General features: G+C 34.6%; 1 protein-coding gene across 2 annotated transcripts in view; it reads right to left on the bottom strand.

The window, feature by feature from the left end:
* CDH9 (cadherin 9) overlaps positions 1-16,108 on the bottom strand; it is a 130,463-nt gene extending 114,355 nt beyond the window's left edge. Inside the window, exon 1 of one of the 2 annotated variants that reach the window (XM_072825016.1) lies at positions 15,950-16,108. The gene's annotated coding sequence lies outside the window, so the exon portion shown is untranslated. Of the gene's footprint in view, positions 1-15,780; positions 15,916-15,949 lie in introns of those variants that run through there. The other variant, XM_072825017.1, reaches the window with a different exon arrangement.
* Positions 16,109-17,060: the final 952 nt, after the last annotated feature.

Here is a 17,060-nt window from a genome sequence, read left to right as displayed (position 1 = left end):
TAAATAAAATAAAACTGATGAACTGATGTATTTGTTTTTGTCAATGATTGAGTGGTTATATTAAGAAACTGTTCCATATCATGCAATCTTTGCTTTAATATAGAAATAATTTGTATATATAAATAATGCAAAAATAGCATAATTTTATAACTGCAGAAATATATAGAAAGAAGTTCAATTAGATGAGCAGATCACACTATTTGAATTATCTACACACAAAAAATGATTTAAAACACATGACTGAAAAAAAAATAAAACACATGACTGAAACTTGAATTTCTAAAATTTCTTTTAGGTGGTTGCTAATTTGAATCCATTATCATAGTTATGAAAAGAATGTTTCAAACAGAGTGATCCTATAGAGATGATCAACAGATACATTTCTGAGTACTTTTGGACAACAATGAAATTTCAAATCATATTTTTATACATGGAAATTCTGATATGAGTGGAGGACATTTAGGCATACGGAGAAGCTCAACTGAAGAGATGCAATTAGAACTAACACAGAAATCTCCACATCTCAGAAAATATCTTCAATAGGTCAGGCATTAAAAAAAAAAAAAAAAAAGAAAGAAAAAGAAAAAGAAAAACAACAACAGACATAAGAACATGATATCCCAGTCAAAGGAATGCTTAGGCATTCCTATGCATCTCCATTATTCTATTGTTACGTTTTTTACCAACAAGATGGAAGCTTGTTTGAGAAACAACTGAAAGTTTAATGTACTTATTTTAAGCAAAGATCCATGGACTTTGGAACTGATAAAGCCCTTAGATGTTTTCTAGTCTATAATTTTGTGAATGAAGAAATTGAATTCCAGTTTGACAAATGATGCACACCCCTTATTCTGGCCTTTTTATTTCCCATCCACTGTTCTCTTTACCAGATTGGAGTGTCATTCCACCATGTAAAATTTGGGAAAAAAATTAGTCAACTGCACTTTAGTTCTTGCAGACAGCATATGACTTGGCATAAATAAATCTGTTTTTCTTCTCTACTTGCAGAGTTCAGCAGGTTCATCTTATTCTTTCAGCAAAGTTTGTGGAGACATCTAGGCCCAACCACAGAGGTGTATCAAATGGCAATCATTATTTACCTCTAGCTACCCATGTTTACTAGCATGCCATATTTTACATGTGAAAGGTTATGAATTAACAACAACTTTGTAAAAATATAAGGATTTACATTGATAAAATAATATTAATCAGATAATCTGTTCCTGGAGATCTGGATTCTACTCTTGGTTTATCTCCTCTAGCATCACTTTGAACAAGTTTCCTGGTGTCTTGCTATCCTAATCTGTAAAATCAGTCAATTAAACAAAATGTCAGTTCTTGCTGTAATAATCCTTGATTATATTGAATCATTCTTTTCTCAATTTAAAATTTCTTCCAAGAAAGAGATCACATTTTATAGAATATATGTTTTTTTTTTTTATTTTAAAATAGCCTGTAATATCATTAGAAGCCATTATGATAACTTGGCTCTATTTTTATTACTAATGAAAATTAACAAATATTTTCCAGGATTCAAATTTTTCATACATTTTCAAACATATTTTTCATGCTTTTATAATTGGGAGTGTTTTTTTAGTGTCCTGTGCCTTTTGAAAGTGTGATTGCTTACATAATTTTTAACATTTCTTCAATTTTTCCAATATGTTCATATTGTTACTCCCACTCTCTGCATTCATGATTGATAATATGATATTTTTAAAAGCCAGTGTATATTTCTTTGGAAAAAATATGTTGCCTAATCAAGTCAAAAGTATCTTTCCATCAATTATTTGGAGCTATAATTATTTCTCACTTTTTAATTTCTTTTAGGAGTTTAGACAAGGAAACCCCTGAAAATTTACACAATATTATACTTTTCCCAAGTACAATGGTAAAATTATCTAAAAACAGTATTAGAAACTGACAGTTTGAGTATACTGTAAATATACTACTACTACTAGTAATAATAGTAAGCAAAATTAATAACTATTAAGTGGCTACTATGATAACCACTTTGATCCATGTATTATCATAATCATTCTAGACAACAATCCCAATGAATACAATTATCCACATTCTCATATGAGGAAGGAAATTTAAGAAGATAAAGTAAATTAATTGAGACCACGCTGGAGGCAAGAGGAGGAGCTGATGTTTTTAGTTGAAGAATCTGAGCTCTTAACCATTACAGGTAACATTTAAGTCAACATCTTTGCCTACTCTGTGGGGATTTGTTCTGTACTCGGTAGCTCAAGAAAAGGGCAGGCAGATTTTGGTTACCAAAAGGAGAAGCAGGGACTTCGGAGATACAGAATTAGGATCAGACCAAAAGTTATAAAAACTCTACTTTCCAATGTGGTATAGGAGTCCATTTCATAATTAAGCAATATAAAACTTGCTTAAGGAATAATTTAGCTAAACATGATTCACCCAAAACATATTGTTGTATTTCCTCATTGAAAACAAACCAATAAATTTTCGTAATACAATCTTAAAACTCCAAATTGCCATATTTCCATTTTTGTTTTATAACTATAAAATACATCTTAGTCACATGAACACTATTATGTAGGATGAGAAGCATATTATCTGTACATTATTTAGGGAGAGAATGTTATCATTATAATTGTTTACTTTGGCAAATGGTGTAGACCTCTCAATAAACATTGAGTACCATGCCCATAGGTCTTTTTATTTATTTTTTTCAGAGATTTATTTATTTACTTTAGAAAAAGAAAGCACGTGAGGAGGGAGAGGGTAGAGGGAGAGAGAGAGAGAATCTTAAGTGGACTCTGCACTGAGTTCACAGCCCATCATGGGGCTAATTCCCTGACCCTGAGATCACACCCTGAGCAGAAACCAAGAGTCGGACTCTGAACTGACTGTGTCACCCAGGTGCCCCCATGGTCCTTTTAAAGATGGATGTCTAACCAGTCTTTGTGAGGATAAAGGTCACTTTTTCAATAGATACATTGTATATCCAGAACCCAAGAGAAGATGACAGAGTCATCTAATTTAGACATGGTTAGGAAAATATTGAATACCAACCAAAAGACCGTCTGGGGTTCTGGTACAAAGAAATAAGAGTTAGTTTAATATAGTTATCTCAGAAAATTTAACTGGAGATCATTGAACAGGGAAAATCAGTATAAAAAGAAGAAAAGCCAGAAAAGTACCAGAAAACAAAGATAGGCATGACCTAACAAAGTGATGGAAATGGAACCTACAGAAAGCAGACCCTCAGAAGTGGAAAAGAATTTCAGTCACTTAATTAGATTCCTTCTTTTGGAAACTATATTAGAAGTATGAAAATCATGTCCAAGATAAAATCACACAGGGAATCCACATTTAAAGGCTTTTGAAAAAATTCTAGGACAGATTTTGCTATTTCTAGTGCCTTCAAAAAGAATAGAATCTCCCCAAAATTCAAGATAAAGGAGGATCAATCCTATTATGGATTTATTTTGGGTGTGGGGGAAGAAAGAGTTGTAAGGCTAACTGTCCCTTCTCATTATAGATAATGATACAGAGATATACACAAGCAGATTAGTTTCCTCACAATTAGATATTCTTCTCTGCCTCAGCTTGAGTGAATCTCAAGGAGAAACTAGAGAATCTCAAAGAGAAACTAGAGAACTTAATAATTTGAACACTCCTAGTTAATAATTTAAATATTTTACTGTAGCTGTCTGAAATTCCCACTACTATTAAGTAGTTAACACTTAATGCAAGTCTTTGTATACATAAAAAATAAATATATTATTTTAAGACTATGTATTTAATTGAAGCAAAAGGAAATGAGTGCAGATTATTGTTAAAACATTACTATGAAAACCAGAAAATGTTCAGTTCACATTCTTATTATTAAGTTTATAAATATCTAAATAGGCATCATAGAACATCATAGTGTTTGTATATTAGAATTAAAATTGTTATTTTGAATATATTATAAAATAGCAGAATTCGTTAACATTCCAGGTTTTTGAGTCTGCCATTTCTTCCACCTAAAATAGTGTTTCTCATATTTCCTTCTCTTCATTTAGAATCAATTAAGATTTTACCTTCTCAGAAAAACTTCCCTCATATACCCTGTTCCACCTACCCCTTCAATAACTCTCCATCACACTACCTATTTTCTCAGCATTTATCAATACCACATTTATCTTATTTATTATTTGTATCACTCCTTTAGAGAGTACCTTCTTGTGATTAGAATCTCCTTGTGTCATATTTACTGCTATAACCTCAGCACCTAGAGAAATGCTGAATGCACAATAAAGGTCGAATAAACATTTGGCATCCATACCTGATTGTGGAACAAATTTACTAAAAAATACAGCTTAAAATAATTTCTATGCTTCATAAATAACATTAACTCTGTTTTACACAGATTATGGATAAACTATCAAATTGTTAACATTCAACACAAATATAACTTTCAAGTTAATTTTTATAAGTGCTATTCATAAGCATGAAACCATTAACACTATTTTTATTTGAACTATTTTTTTTAAAAACAGAGTAAAATTCTTACACAAATAAACCACCTTTATAAGCTCTATTCATTTGAAGGTCAAGAATGCCATTCACTTTATACTCAATAAATTCAACAAGTAAAAGGGAGAAGCCATAAAATGCTAGAAGGGGAAAGTTAAATACCTGGCATTAAAATATGTGATGAAAAAAAAATATGTGATGACATGAGACACTATGAAATTTTATTACCATTGAAAATTTACCAAATGCTACTTATATTTAAAAGACTTTTGTAACTCACTCATGTCTCCAAGATCCAGGTGTAATATACTCATTCCAACTTCAAGCAATAAACCTTATATATCCTATTTATAAGAATAAATATTCTATATTAATTTTAATATGTATAGATTTACAACACAAAATATTTTATTGCATGTTATGTCAACTTAAGGAACCATATGACATATATGAATATGTACATTCGTTCTGTTGTAACTAACTTCTAGGTTTATCCTACCTAATTTCAAGAACAAAGAAATTAGACATCAAATTAAACTCAGTTTCTCACGCTTTTTTATATGGAGAGTCCCAACAATCTTTACCTGAATATAATGAACCTGACCAATAACATTCTTAATAATATAAAAGTAATAACAGAAGCTGCTCTAGGAACAATCATGTTTTCTCATATTATGCTATAATATAAATATGGCTAATATCTTAACACCAGAAGCTCCTAGAGCTCTAAGGCATTAAAAGACTTTCTCAAACTCATATAGTTTGGATGTCTGACCCCAGGACTCTGCTTGCTCCTTCCAGCCATAAAATATTACCTATTTAAACTTTTTGTTTATTGCATTTTGTTTATGAAACAATTTGCACCCAAAAATGAAGGTAACCTACCAACAAAACAGAACAAGTAAATGGAGGTGGGAAGAAGCTGCGTGTCTACTGACATCACCAGCCTCCTGCATTTTTACTCTTATTCCAGAAAAGTAGTATTGTTAAATATTGATATTTTAATTCATGTACTCAAGCACTCAATATCTTTTTGGGGGTGATATGTAAATTCCATGAATATCATGAAAGCTTTAGACTTTTTTTTTTTTTTTTTTCCAAAGAACTCACATTAAATAAAAAACATAGGGCAACCTGTGTGGCTCAGCGGTTTAGCACCGCCTTCAGGCCCAGGGTGTGTGATCCTGGGGACCCAGGATGGAGTCCCAAGTCCGGCTCCCTGCATGGAGCCTGCTTCTCCCTCCACCTGTGTCTCTGCCTCTCTCTCTCTCTCTCTCTGTTTCTCATGAATGAATAAATAAAATCTTTTAAAAAATCATAAACATAATGTTCCTATAAAGATTCAGGATAGTTTAAGTCATTTGAGACCTAAACTTTGGGCACCTTTAGGCTAGTGACCATATTTTTAAGACTAAATTTAGCAGAAAAAGTTAAATTGTAAGGTAAACCAGCTGCTGAAGAACTTGGATTCAAGGCTGAAGGAGTATTGATTTTTTTCTAGATGTGATGAGGTATGGGCTAGGGGTAACGGGCTGGGGGTGGGGTTACTTGAGCATATTCTTAATTTACACAATTATCCTTTGTGGAATGCATCAATTGTTAAATTGTTGGCTAAGTGAACAATTAAAAGGTTATTATAAAAATACAGCAAAGAGATACTAAGGTTTTTACAAGAAAAGTACGCCAGGGACTAGACAGGAATAAACCAATGCAGAATATGACAAGGGTTATGTCCTCAGGATTTGGAAACACCTTATAAGAAATAACTACAAATCACAATTTTTTTTCCTCTGTATGTCTTATGGAATCAGTGAGGAGGTATGATAAAAACATGGTCTTTGATTAATTTGAAAAGTAGCTTTTATTTTATTTTATTATTTTATTTTATTATTTTATTTTAAAAGATTTTATTTATTCATGAGAGAGGCAGAGACACAGGGCAGACAGAGAAGCAGGCTGCATGCAAGGAGCCTGATGTGGGACTTGAACCTGGGAATCCAGGATCACACCTTGAGCCAAAGGCAGGCACTCAACCACGGAGCCACCCCGATGTCCCGAAAAGTAGCTTTTAAAAGGGAGTTTTGTCCCAGCTACTCTGTGCTCCCTTTTTCACATTAGGATTTTCTATTTCAACTTTAGAGACAGTATCAAATGAGTTCATTTCACACAGCGTAACGGGAATGGTAGAGCAGTCTATAAAATGTTACGTATTTTAAAATTGAAGTAATGAGGAACATTTATACTTGAATAGCAAGGATGGGATTGACAGAGGGTTTTTTTGGATGAGTTTAATGCTATCAGATAGGGATGGATTAAAGATTCCAAGCTATGTGGACAAGGCTAAGACAAAATAAAAAGTGAAATTACAAGCAGATACATTTGGTCACGTATGGCAAGAAGAGAATCTCTAACGAGTGAAGTTATTTGGAAACAACAGTGGTTTGGCTGAGAGGGTCTCCCCAGCACATGTTTTACCAGCACAGAGCCTGGGGACTGAGCAGGTATTCAATAATGAGTACATTTGAGGGTAAGAAAATGAAACAGTCATCCAGTGGATGGATTGATTATTGCAAATAATCCGAAGGCCTTTTTCCTGGTAGTGATGTTTAAAAGACAAGAGCAAAGGTGCATAGAGGACTCTGAATAGGCTGTCCATATTTAGGATACTACATTACTGTACTAACGTTATGAGAAGCATTGCTTCCACCTACGCCTGCAAACTATACGATGGACTGTCACTTCTATTACAGGGAAACGGGGCAAAGATCAGCTTCTTAATGTGAAAAGTTTTATATGCATCAATTTTGAGACTTCTGAGGCCAAGCAGTCAATACCAAAACGATCTGCCAATTAGTCTCTTCACACACATGCCTTATGAAACTTCAGTATGTAAGGATAGCCTTAGGTTTTCAAGCCCCAATTTGTCTCAATAATTTTCCAAAATCCTTATGCAGGGCTGTATTCCCGGACTTACAGTCAAACCTTCTTTTTTTTTTTTTTTTTTTTAATTTTTATTTATTTATGATAGTCACACAGAGAGAGAGAGGCAGAGACACAGGCAGAGGGAGAAGCAGGCTCCATGCACCGGGAGCCCGACGTGGGATTCGATCCCGGGTCTCCAGGATCGCGCCCTGGGCCAAAGGCAGGCGCCAAACTGCTGCGCCACCCAGGGATCCCACAGTCAAACCTTCTTGTCAGAAGCAGTTAAGTCTCCTTGTTCTATTCATCTCTTCTTAATGAATTGTGATCTTGGTAATACTTCATTCCTTGCGAGACCCACTTCCAGTCAATTAGAAAAGTGAAAGTAAGGAAGAGGTGGAATGGTGAAGAGTGTCTAAAATCATCCATGAATATGTAAACCGATTTTTATTAGCTCCACATCTAAGGAGTTTCTCATGTTGGAAAAGCTACCTTTCTGTTACAGTTCACTGAAGCACCTCCCCAAAAGGCAAGCCACATTAAAGAAGGTAGGCACTGTACTTAAATAATATACTGTCTTTTGAAGTGGAGGAGGAGTGGGGGTGGGGAATAATGAATGATAAGGGGAAAGAAGCAAAGCAGTAAATGCAGAAACAGAAGCTAAAGTTGCAATAAAGGTAAGAAAACACATGTTAATTAAAAACAGCAAGAGAAATAAATCATCACAGTTCATTGCATGGAAAAAAAAAACTGTTTTTTGCGAATCACCATAAATTTGTACTCAGTTTGGTAGAAGGCAGTGGACAATGCACAGCTTAAGTTAAAGTGTAAGAGAAAAAATAAAAAGATGGGTGTAAAATCTTTTCCCACATATTATAATTATATTTGAAGGAGAAGATGCATGTTACACTTTGAGCATATAACATGTCAATGAGCATTTTACAAAGAGTAACATATTGGGGTATCATATATGCACATGTAGAGTTATATACGTATTAATTTATCATTAGATATATTTCATTAATACATATGCTTAGAACTTCTAAATCACATCCTGGCTACTAAAAATCCCTTCTGTAATCTTAACATATGCTTACTTTCCTATATGCTGAATTGGTTGAAAATATACTTGTAGGAGATTGATTCGTTAATACTTTTAAATTTTTCTTGAAATGGAGAGAATTGAAGAGCAGTTGTCATATGAGTTCTAGATGGCAGAAGCCAAAATGCAAGGAATAAAAGATAATAAAAACATCAAGTAATTACATCTAGAAGAATTATCTAAAATTCCAGTTTTAATAAATTATATATATCACTGCTAGCTGATAAGACATCTCTTATGGGGAGAAAGCTGTTGTATTGAATATGAATAGAGTTTTATAATTTAAAGTTACTTATATTCTAAAATCTTCTTTCAGACCCATATTTTATACAACAAAATATTGTTTATAAATAGGGATGTGTTTGTACAAACCCATAATCTGGATAAAGTTTTCATTCCAGATGATAGAATTTCCTCACATTCTTTTCTATGGGTTGTTTACTTAAATTTTTTTTTTTCAATTTGAGAAGAATACAATTTATAAATATGGTGAATGGAATAAATGCAAGACATACACATACTGGTAACAATTTTATTCTGAAGTAACATTTTGTTCCTCCCTGAATACACTTAAAACTCAATGTCAGTGTAAGACTTCCATAAACACAATTTAGTCTTGGGTATAATGGAGAAGAATCTCCATGCCTATGTTTAAATAAAGGTTGTGGTCATCCCAAAGGCAATGCTTCATTGGTCAAGCAGCAAGCCCTAAAAGTAGCATAGATCTGGGGAGATGTCAGATATCCATGATGGCATCACCATTAGTAAATTCAGATTGTTGTGTGACTCTACTACTGAGTCTGTGATGGAATCCCACCACTTCCTAGTCTCCATGCTATCATTTGATCTCTATCAGTTTGGGTATTCATCTTGGATATAACCAATTACAGCTTCAAGTAGTTTCCTGATATAGCTTTAGGTTTTTTTAGCTCTGTCAGAACAATTCTCCTCTTAATTTCTAAACTCACAAAATATTTCCAAAGTTGGAAATTTCTTCCTATTTAAATAGCAATGCATATTTAGCTATTGAAAATGAAATTTGACATGGGTTTCAAGTCCAAAGTAGTGCAGTTGAGACATGTCATACATATCTATATCTCTATGTAACTATAGAGATAAATCTGTAGATATAGACAGTACTGATAGGTCTTCACTTTAATGTGTAAACTAACAGTACAATATTAAAAAAGGATGTTGATTATGGACATTCAGTTTGTATTTACTTATAATAAAACTAGCTATTTCAAACTGGCCAAATTAATTTTAATCATAAAGAAAAATATATTTATTGCAGGTATGATAACATTCTTCATTGTTAATGATTGTATCAGAGATTGCAATTCTAGCTAAGCATAAAAGTCAAATACAATTTGCATACATAATTATACATATTATTATAATAGTGCCTTAATTATGTAATATTTGGAAGAGTAAGTATTGTCAGAAATACAAATCTGAATCTTATGTTAAAAAACATGACAGAATTGAATCTATGTAAAATATCACATCATCTTGATAAACCGGCAAGATTTAGAGGAGAAGAAAAAATATTATCTCTTTTAATAGTTAAACCTAATCTAATCCCTGTTCAGTACATGCATACAGTTGATTTATAATGAGCTAATAGGTTATAACATTAATCTAGAAAGAGTGACCGTAATACAAACATTTATCCTTGACTGTTGTGGTAAGTATTGCATATATCTTATTAGATACAAAGAAATGATATTTAATCTTAGTATTACATTCTTAATATAAAGCAATTTTGCAATTAAGCAAGCAGTTTACCCAATAATACATATTATTATACACATTATTTTTACATAATAAGTATAAAATGCTTATTGATCTAATCTTCAGCTAGGGAAAATTGGCCAAGTAAATACCTTAAAAATCTACCATGTAACTGTGCTTTCTTTGTTTTATATAAAAAAAATGAAAAATAAGACTTTATTTTCCCATAGTAATAATAATCTAGTTTTTACCAACATGATTTGAGATAGCATTATAATTCCGACTTTGCAATACTTTTCCTCACATCATGAGAGTGGGTAGAGGTTATATTTTATGAGGTCTTCAAAAGTTATGGACATTCAATGGAGAACAATTATTTCTGGTTATAGTTTTAAAAAATGATATTCCCTATTCAAAAACTTATCCAAATCAACCATAACACATGGACTATAATTGATTTAACTTTTTCTAAAATTAAAAAAATATATAATTGCTATTTTATCACTTCTTCATTATATCAGATCTCTTATGGCTTGACAAAAGAGCTTTTTAGTGTATGATGTCACACCATTTTCACAACTTAAAACTATAATTGATTTATACATTGAAATAATTGTTTCTCCTTTCTGTTTTCCATACATTTTTAAGTCTACACACACATAAACATATAAGCATACCTGCCCATGGAGATACCTAATATACAGGTACACAGAATTATGGAAGGGAACACAGAGATAGATGCAGATATATATAAAGACAAGAAGATACAGATGTATAGATGTTACTTTGTAATTTGACCTGTGAGTTTGTGTCCTCAGGTGTTTCACCTGTGAATTAATTACCATTACAATGAAAAAGAGATCTGAATTTCTTGAATTTATGATACAGTCTTTGCTTTGAGGTACTTATAACACACAGAAGTGAATATTTCTTAAATATTCCTGGCGATTACATTAAATTTTTACAGTAACCTGCTTTAGTAGAAAAAAATAGATGATGAAGAAGTTACTTGAGTGTCTGGAAGAAAACTCCCTTTGCAAACTTTCAGGTTCGATGTCCCAGTTTTAAAAGTGGAATATTTCACATGCTGTCTTTTGTCCCAAGAAGTGATTATTGGTGTTTATTTGCTCAGCCTACACATCGTTATATGTGTTGTCATCTCCCTTGTTATACTGGCTTCTGGTGAATATTGTTTCTTGTTTATTATGACTTTCCTAAGATTGGGTTTCAGTAACTATGGGAAAAAGTTCATCATGCATTGGATACTTAATTAGTAATAAAGTATAGTAAGCTTAGCATATTCTAATATAAACTCTGTCAGGTGTATATATTTCTTAAATACATTTAGGAACACATTCATCTTTCAACTCAAAAATCAAATAATAGCTATTAGTCACTGCTGTTTCCACTAGAAGCTGAATAAGTGTTTAAGGTTAAAAAAATATAATGAAAAAACCCATGTTCTTCACAACTATAAGGCTAATCTCAAAAAGTGATATGAAAAGCAAGCTTTTACATTTGTACTTATGAAACAATCATACACTCTGGTGTTTCATTGATTAATTCGAAAGACCAAGACTTATCTTGTTCCTGAAGAGACGTAGGGAATACAAGAGCACTCATTTCTCCTGCAATTGATTTATAATTTGGCAAAGTAATGCAAAAGCTCAGAAAAGGAACAAAAAGATAAAGCCCTAAATGTCATTTTAAGAAATTAACAGGTCTTTTCCTTTTCTCCACCTTTCCTCTTAAAAATAAATCTCTTTTTCCCTCTGTGTGTGTGTCTCCCCCCTTCTCTCTGTCTCTGTCTCTCTGTCTCTTTTTTCTTCTACACATGCGCACATAAACACAGCAACAAAAACAACACTTTATGAGGTTTCAATTTTCCCTTCATAAGCAGTAGGATCCATTATCATGACTTTTATGTTTTGGGAGGTGTTTCTTGGTAGTGCTAATATAAAATGTCTTGGGTAGGCTCCAGAGACCGTGCTTTTATTCAGGCACTTTGCATTCTTAATGTGGCTATAAGACCATCTCTTACTAGTGCTAAATTTAGGGATAAGTGCATTAACATATTAGGACTGCTATGGAAATGTATAAGTGTATAAAGACACTCTACTCACTGTGCATTTCCTACCATATTTTAATGATAAGCATAATGGTGGTTCCAGGATGAGGAATTCGAAAAGACTTATAAGAGAAAAAACTTTTTCAGAATGTTTAAAACAATCCAGGAGACATTTTCAGTTAACCACTGTGTGTGTGTGTGTGTGTTTGTACACCTAATATGATTTTCATGATTCAACATTATATATTTTCATGTAACGTTGCCAATTTTTCATATGCAATTTGACGGCTTTGGATATATAACCTCATCTTTCTAAACCTCCATTTACTCATGTAACATCAGAGTTGAAGGTGGTTAAAATCCCTTTTCTAAAGTTCTAGAATTTTATTTAAGCACCTAAATAAGATAATGCCATGAGTATTAAGAAACTTTTCTTGAATATATTTTAAGACACAACTGATTTTTGAAAACAAATATGCAAGAGACAATGAACAAAATTGCGTACTCTTGGGAAACAGGTCTTATGTTCTTCAATGAAAATGATTATAAATTAGCATCAGGTAAAGACAAAGCTAATGAAAACCAATGTCTTTTTGGTCTATTTTACATGCTGTCTTCTTTCTTAAGAAAGCTTAAGTAAAAACTTTAAAAAAGAAAGCTTAATTTCAATTAGGTAGATAATTTAAGAAGTAAAATACCCAATTTGATAATAAAACACCTCACAATAAGCCAAACTACTCTACAGTTAATATTGCCATTGATTTGATATTATATGTATTATGGAATATAAATATAATAGGATATATATATATATATATATACTTTAAGTCATGAGTATAAATATTTAAAATATCACATTGGACATTTTGTAAAGTATCACACTCTGTTTTTTCAAATGTTAGATTTATTTATACTTTAGATTTAAATTTTCATTTGAGGGAACAAAACTAGTCTTAAAGAATATAGCAAACTAATGATCCATTACATTGAGGCATCTGTATTAATGCTAAGTAATTATCTGTCTAGGCTGTTCACTTTCATAAGAACAAATTACAGCCAATGTTTATTCATGACACAGTCACATATATTCTTTAAATTAACTTTCACCTAAATTTATACTTTCTTGCATACAAGAAATTGCCATATTGCTCCTATATTTTATGCTATATAATTTGAAGCATTGTCCAAAGCATTCTGATTAACTCTACCTATACGTTGTGCAAATATTGTAGAAAATGCGTATCTGCTTCAAAGCACTACTACTATCTAAAGAGAGGTAAACCAGTGGGGAAAAAAAATCTCGAGTTATTGCTTTTTAAATACCATTTGGCAAATGCACCATAGAAGGGACACTCTACTGGCTAAACTTTGTATATACAGTGGTTGCAGGAAAATACCAAATGAAATCTTTCCGTGGAAGGTGACATTCAGAAGGGCTTCTGATCCAACTACAGTTTATCAAGTCAAACAACACAACATTTCAAAACCTAATTGCAAAGGTAACTTTGATATTGTGATCTTGTTACACATAAGCAGTGGCATTAGACATTCTTACTTCAAATATGCAATGAATACAATAATGGTGAATAATTATGCAGAGCATTTCAAAATTGTTTAAAAGCTATCACTTTTAAATGATGGAATAAAGGGAAAAATCATATTTTTAATCTCAGAAAATATGACCTTACACAACTTGCTTTACACAGTCTTACCAAATCTATCTGACTTGAAGTTAGTGAATTACTTTTAAATTGGTACTACTACCTGCTTCCTCTAAAGCATTTTTCTAATCATTATTTCCAGAATTAGATTTGCTCATACCATGCACTTAACCTTACATTTTCTAATTTTTCAAAACAAACAAATACAGATCCGACAGTAGTTTAGCACCTCAGCATACATCTATTGAGGGCATATAATTATTTTGTACTCTTTCTTTGAGAAAACTTCAGGTGAATTCATAATCTGAGGACAAGACCACAAATGTGTGCTTCATGTTATGTCTAAGTTCTCTGCTGTTATATGCTGAAATAGCATGTTATTTCATTTTCTTGATCTCTTAAAAGATTTACCATTCAAACCTGGATTGACCAGATTCATAGTTATACAAATGTATTCTACATGTGGCATAGCATTGCCTAGGCAATGAAGCAGTGTCTGACACTGAAAATAGGATTTGTCCTCCATTGAATGCAGTAGATGTTAAACACATTTCAAGTTGAGAGGAGCAAATGATCAAATTCATTCTTAGTTAGCTAGGACTGAAGATGGGTAACTCTTCTAATTCCATAGATCAAGAGCCAAATGAAGATTTCCTCCTGTCATGCAAAAGTTACCACTTTTTGCTGTCACAAAATCATTTTCTTTTTGCTGCACAGATTACAAAAACATTGTGAAAAAAAAATCTGTATTAGTAATCTCCTAGATCTATAACACAAAATATTAAGTGACATCAAATCCTCAGAAAAGAAAAAAAATTAAAAAAAAAAAGAAAAAAAAATCCTCAGAAAAGACCTCCAGTGTCTCCTCAAATCTATAGTCCCCTCCATTCTCATCAAAAGTTGATCACACAAATAAATGAGAACTTAGCTACTACAGGTAATCACTTTTCCTTTAGTGCACCTTTGGTATTCAAACTAGGTTCCCAGAACACACGCTGTTAACAGTATCTAAATGTAAATACTACAGCATACTGACAATCTTGTAGTTCAAATTCATCATGCCTTTTTTGAGCTTAGTGTGCTTAAAAATGTAATTGATGTGAATGGCTACATTGAGTAGGCAAAGAAAAATAAAACAGTGCTCCATGAAATCATTGCTTTTTCCATATCATTTCAAAAAAAAAAATGTCAGTTTTGCCTTTGAAGCTCTCCCTCCTGTGGTTTTCATCCAGTCTTTACGACATTAAGATACCTTTGCCTGTGATAATGGAGAGCAATTATAGCCAACAGAGGTACACAGTCAGAATGTTGACTTGAGTAAGAATCACAAATATGTGAAGAAATCTTTGCTGGGTAGCGTGAGCACCCTAACCTTGACAGCCTATGTCCATCTGTACATGTGTTATTCATACTCTTTGTAGATTGTCTTATTTTAATATTAAAAATAAAGAAATCACTTCTTATGAAATTATGAATAAAAACGCCTTTATTTTTGACAGTTCCGACTCAAATTTTGTAAACAAAAGTTATGAGAAAACCAGGCATCCATTTGAATTAATGTAATAATAGTATGCAGGGACACATTAATATGTAATTCAACACCCCCCAAATCAACTAACACAATGCAAAGTTGTTGGGTTTGTTTGTTTGTTTGTTTGTTTTTAGATAAAAATGCTCCAGATGCCAATTTGAGCACTATGAAAAGAGCTCTGGTGAAAGTAAAATATGAAGCAAACACTGCAAGTTTTCTCACCGAGCATCTTACTATCTCATTCAAATACTACAAAATGTATTCTTACCTGCCTCCAAACAGATGATGAGGGAAGGAGCGAGAGGGACAGACACAGAGACAGAGACAGAGAGCGCAAAATAAAGCAAACCGGGAGAAAAGCAGGACTGGCACTGCTTCATTACAAGAAAGCAAACCCTGAATAGCTTCTCCTGTCAGGTGAAGTGAGGAGCATTTACCTTGTTTGGCAGCGGAACTGAGTTGAGCCCAGCTCAGCTCTGGCAATTCCGGTGTCGCTTCTGTCTCATTCCTACTCTTCTCTTTTTATAGCATCTTCACAGCTGAAGCTCCGTGCATCTCAGGGTGCCTCCCTCCCCAGCATCACTTTTAACTCAGGCAGGCAGGAAGCTGGAGCCAGGAAAGTCTCCGTCTGATTGGTTTGCATTCAGCGTTTCTGATTAATAAGAGGCGCCCTGTGGTAGGAAGAGGCGCTGGGGCGCTGCGGGCCCCGGGGCTGGGGGTGCTGGGGGGCGGGGGCCTGGGGGCCTAGGGGTCGGGGGGTCAGGAGTTTGGAGGGGCCGGGGGCTGGGGGTGCTGGGGGGCTGGGGGTGCTAGGGGGCTGGGGGGCCGGGGGGTTGGAGGTGCTGGGATGCTGGGATGCTGGGGGTGCTGGGGAGCGGGGGGCTGGGGGGCGGGGGGGTCAGGAGATTGGAGGGGCCGCAAGCTGGGGTGCTAGGGGACTGGGGGGCCGGGGGGTTGGAGGTGCTGGGATGCTGAGGATGCTGGGGGGCCGGGGGGGTTGGAGGGGCTGGGGGGTGGAGGGTCGGGGGGCTGGGGATGCTAGGGGGCTGGGATGCTGGGGGTGCTGGAGGACCGGGGGTTTGGAGGGGCTGGGGATATTAGGGGGGTGGGGGTGCTGGGGGGCCGGGGGTTTGGAGGGGCTGGGATGCTGGGGGGCTGGGGGTTTGGAGGGGCTGGGATGCTGGGGGTGCTAGGGGTGCTGGGGGGCAGGACGCGGTGATTTGCAAGCGAATGAGGTGGGTGGGATGGGAGAGGCGGGCTCGGTCAAAGACCCCCCACGGGGGAGGACAACCCAGGGCTTTGGGGTCGGTGCAGCCGCCCGGCTCATCCTTTTGCCCCTGGAGGCGGTCACCGCAGAGAGTATGCACCACATGCACACGCTGTGGCTCCAAGGAAATCTGGGGGCCGTCCCCGCAGAATTCACCACTGCCCATTTCAATTCAGTACCAACATTCCGACTCGAAGAAAATGAAGAGACAGAGTCCAGATCCCATGCAGCCCTGGTAATGAGGAATTTGTACCCGAGTTTATAAACTGAAATAATCTTTC

The sequence above is a fragment of the Canis lupus genome, chromosome 4, assembly GCF_048164855.1.
Source record: "Canis lupus baileyi chromosome 4, mCanLup2.hap1, whole genome shotgun sequence".
In the NCBI taxonomy this organism is placed as follows: domain Eukaryota; kingdom Metazoa; phylum Chordata; class Mammalia; order Carnivora; family Canidae; genus Canis; species Canis lupus.
This window is presented reverse-complemented; position numbering and strand designations above follow the sequence as displayed.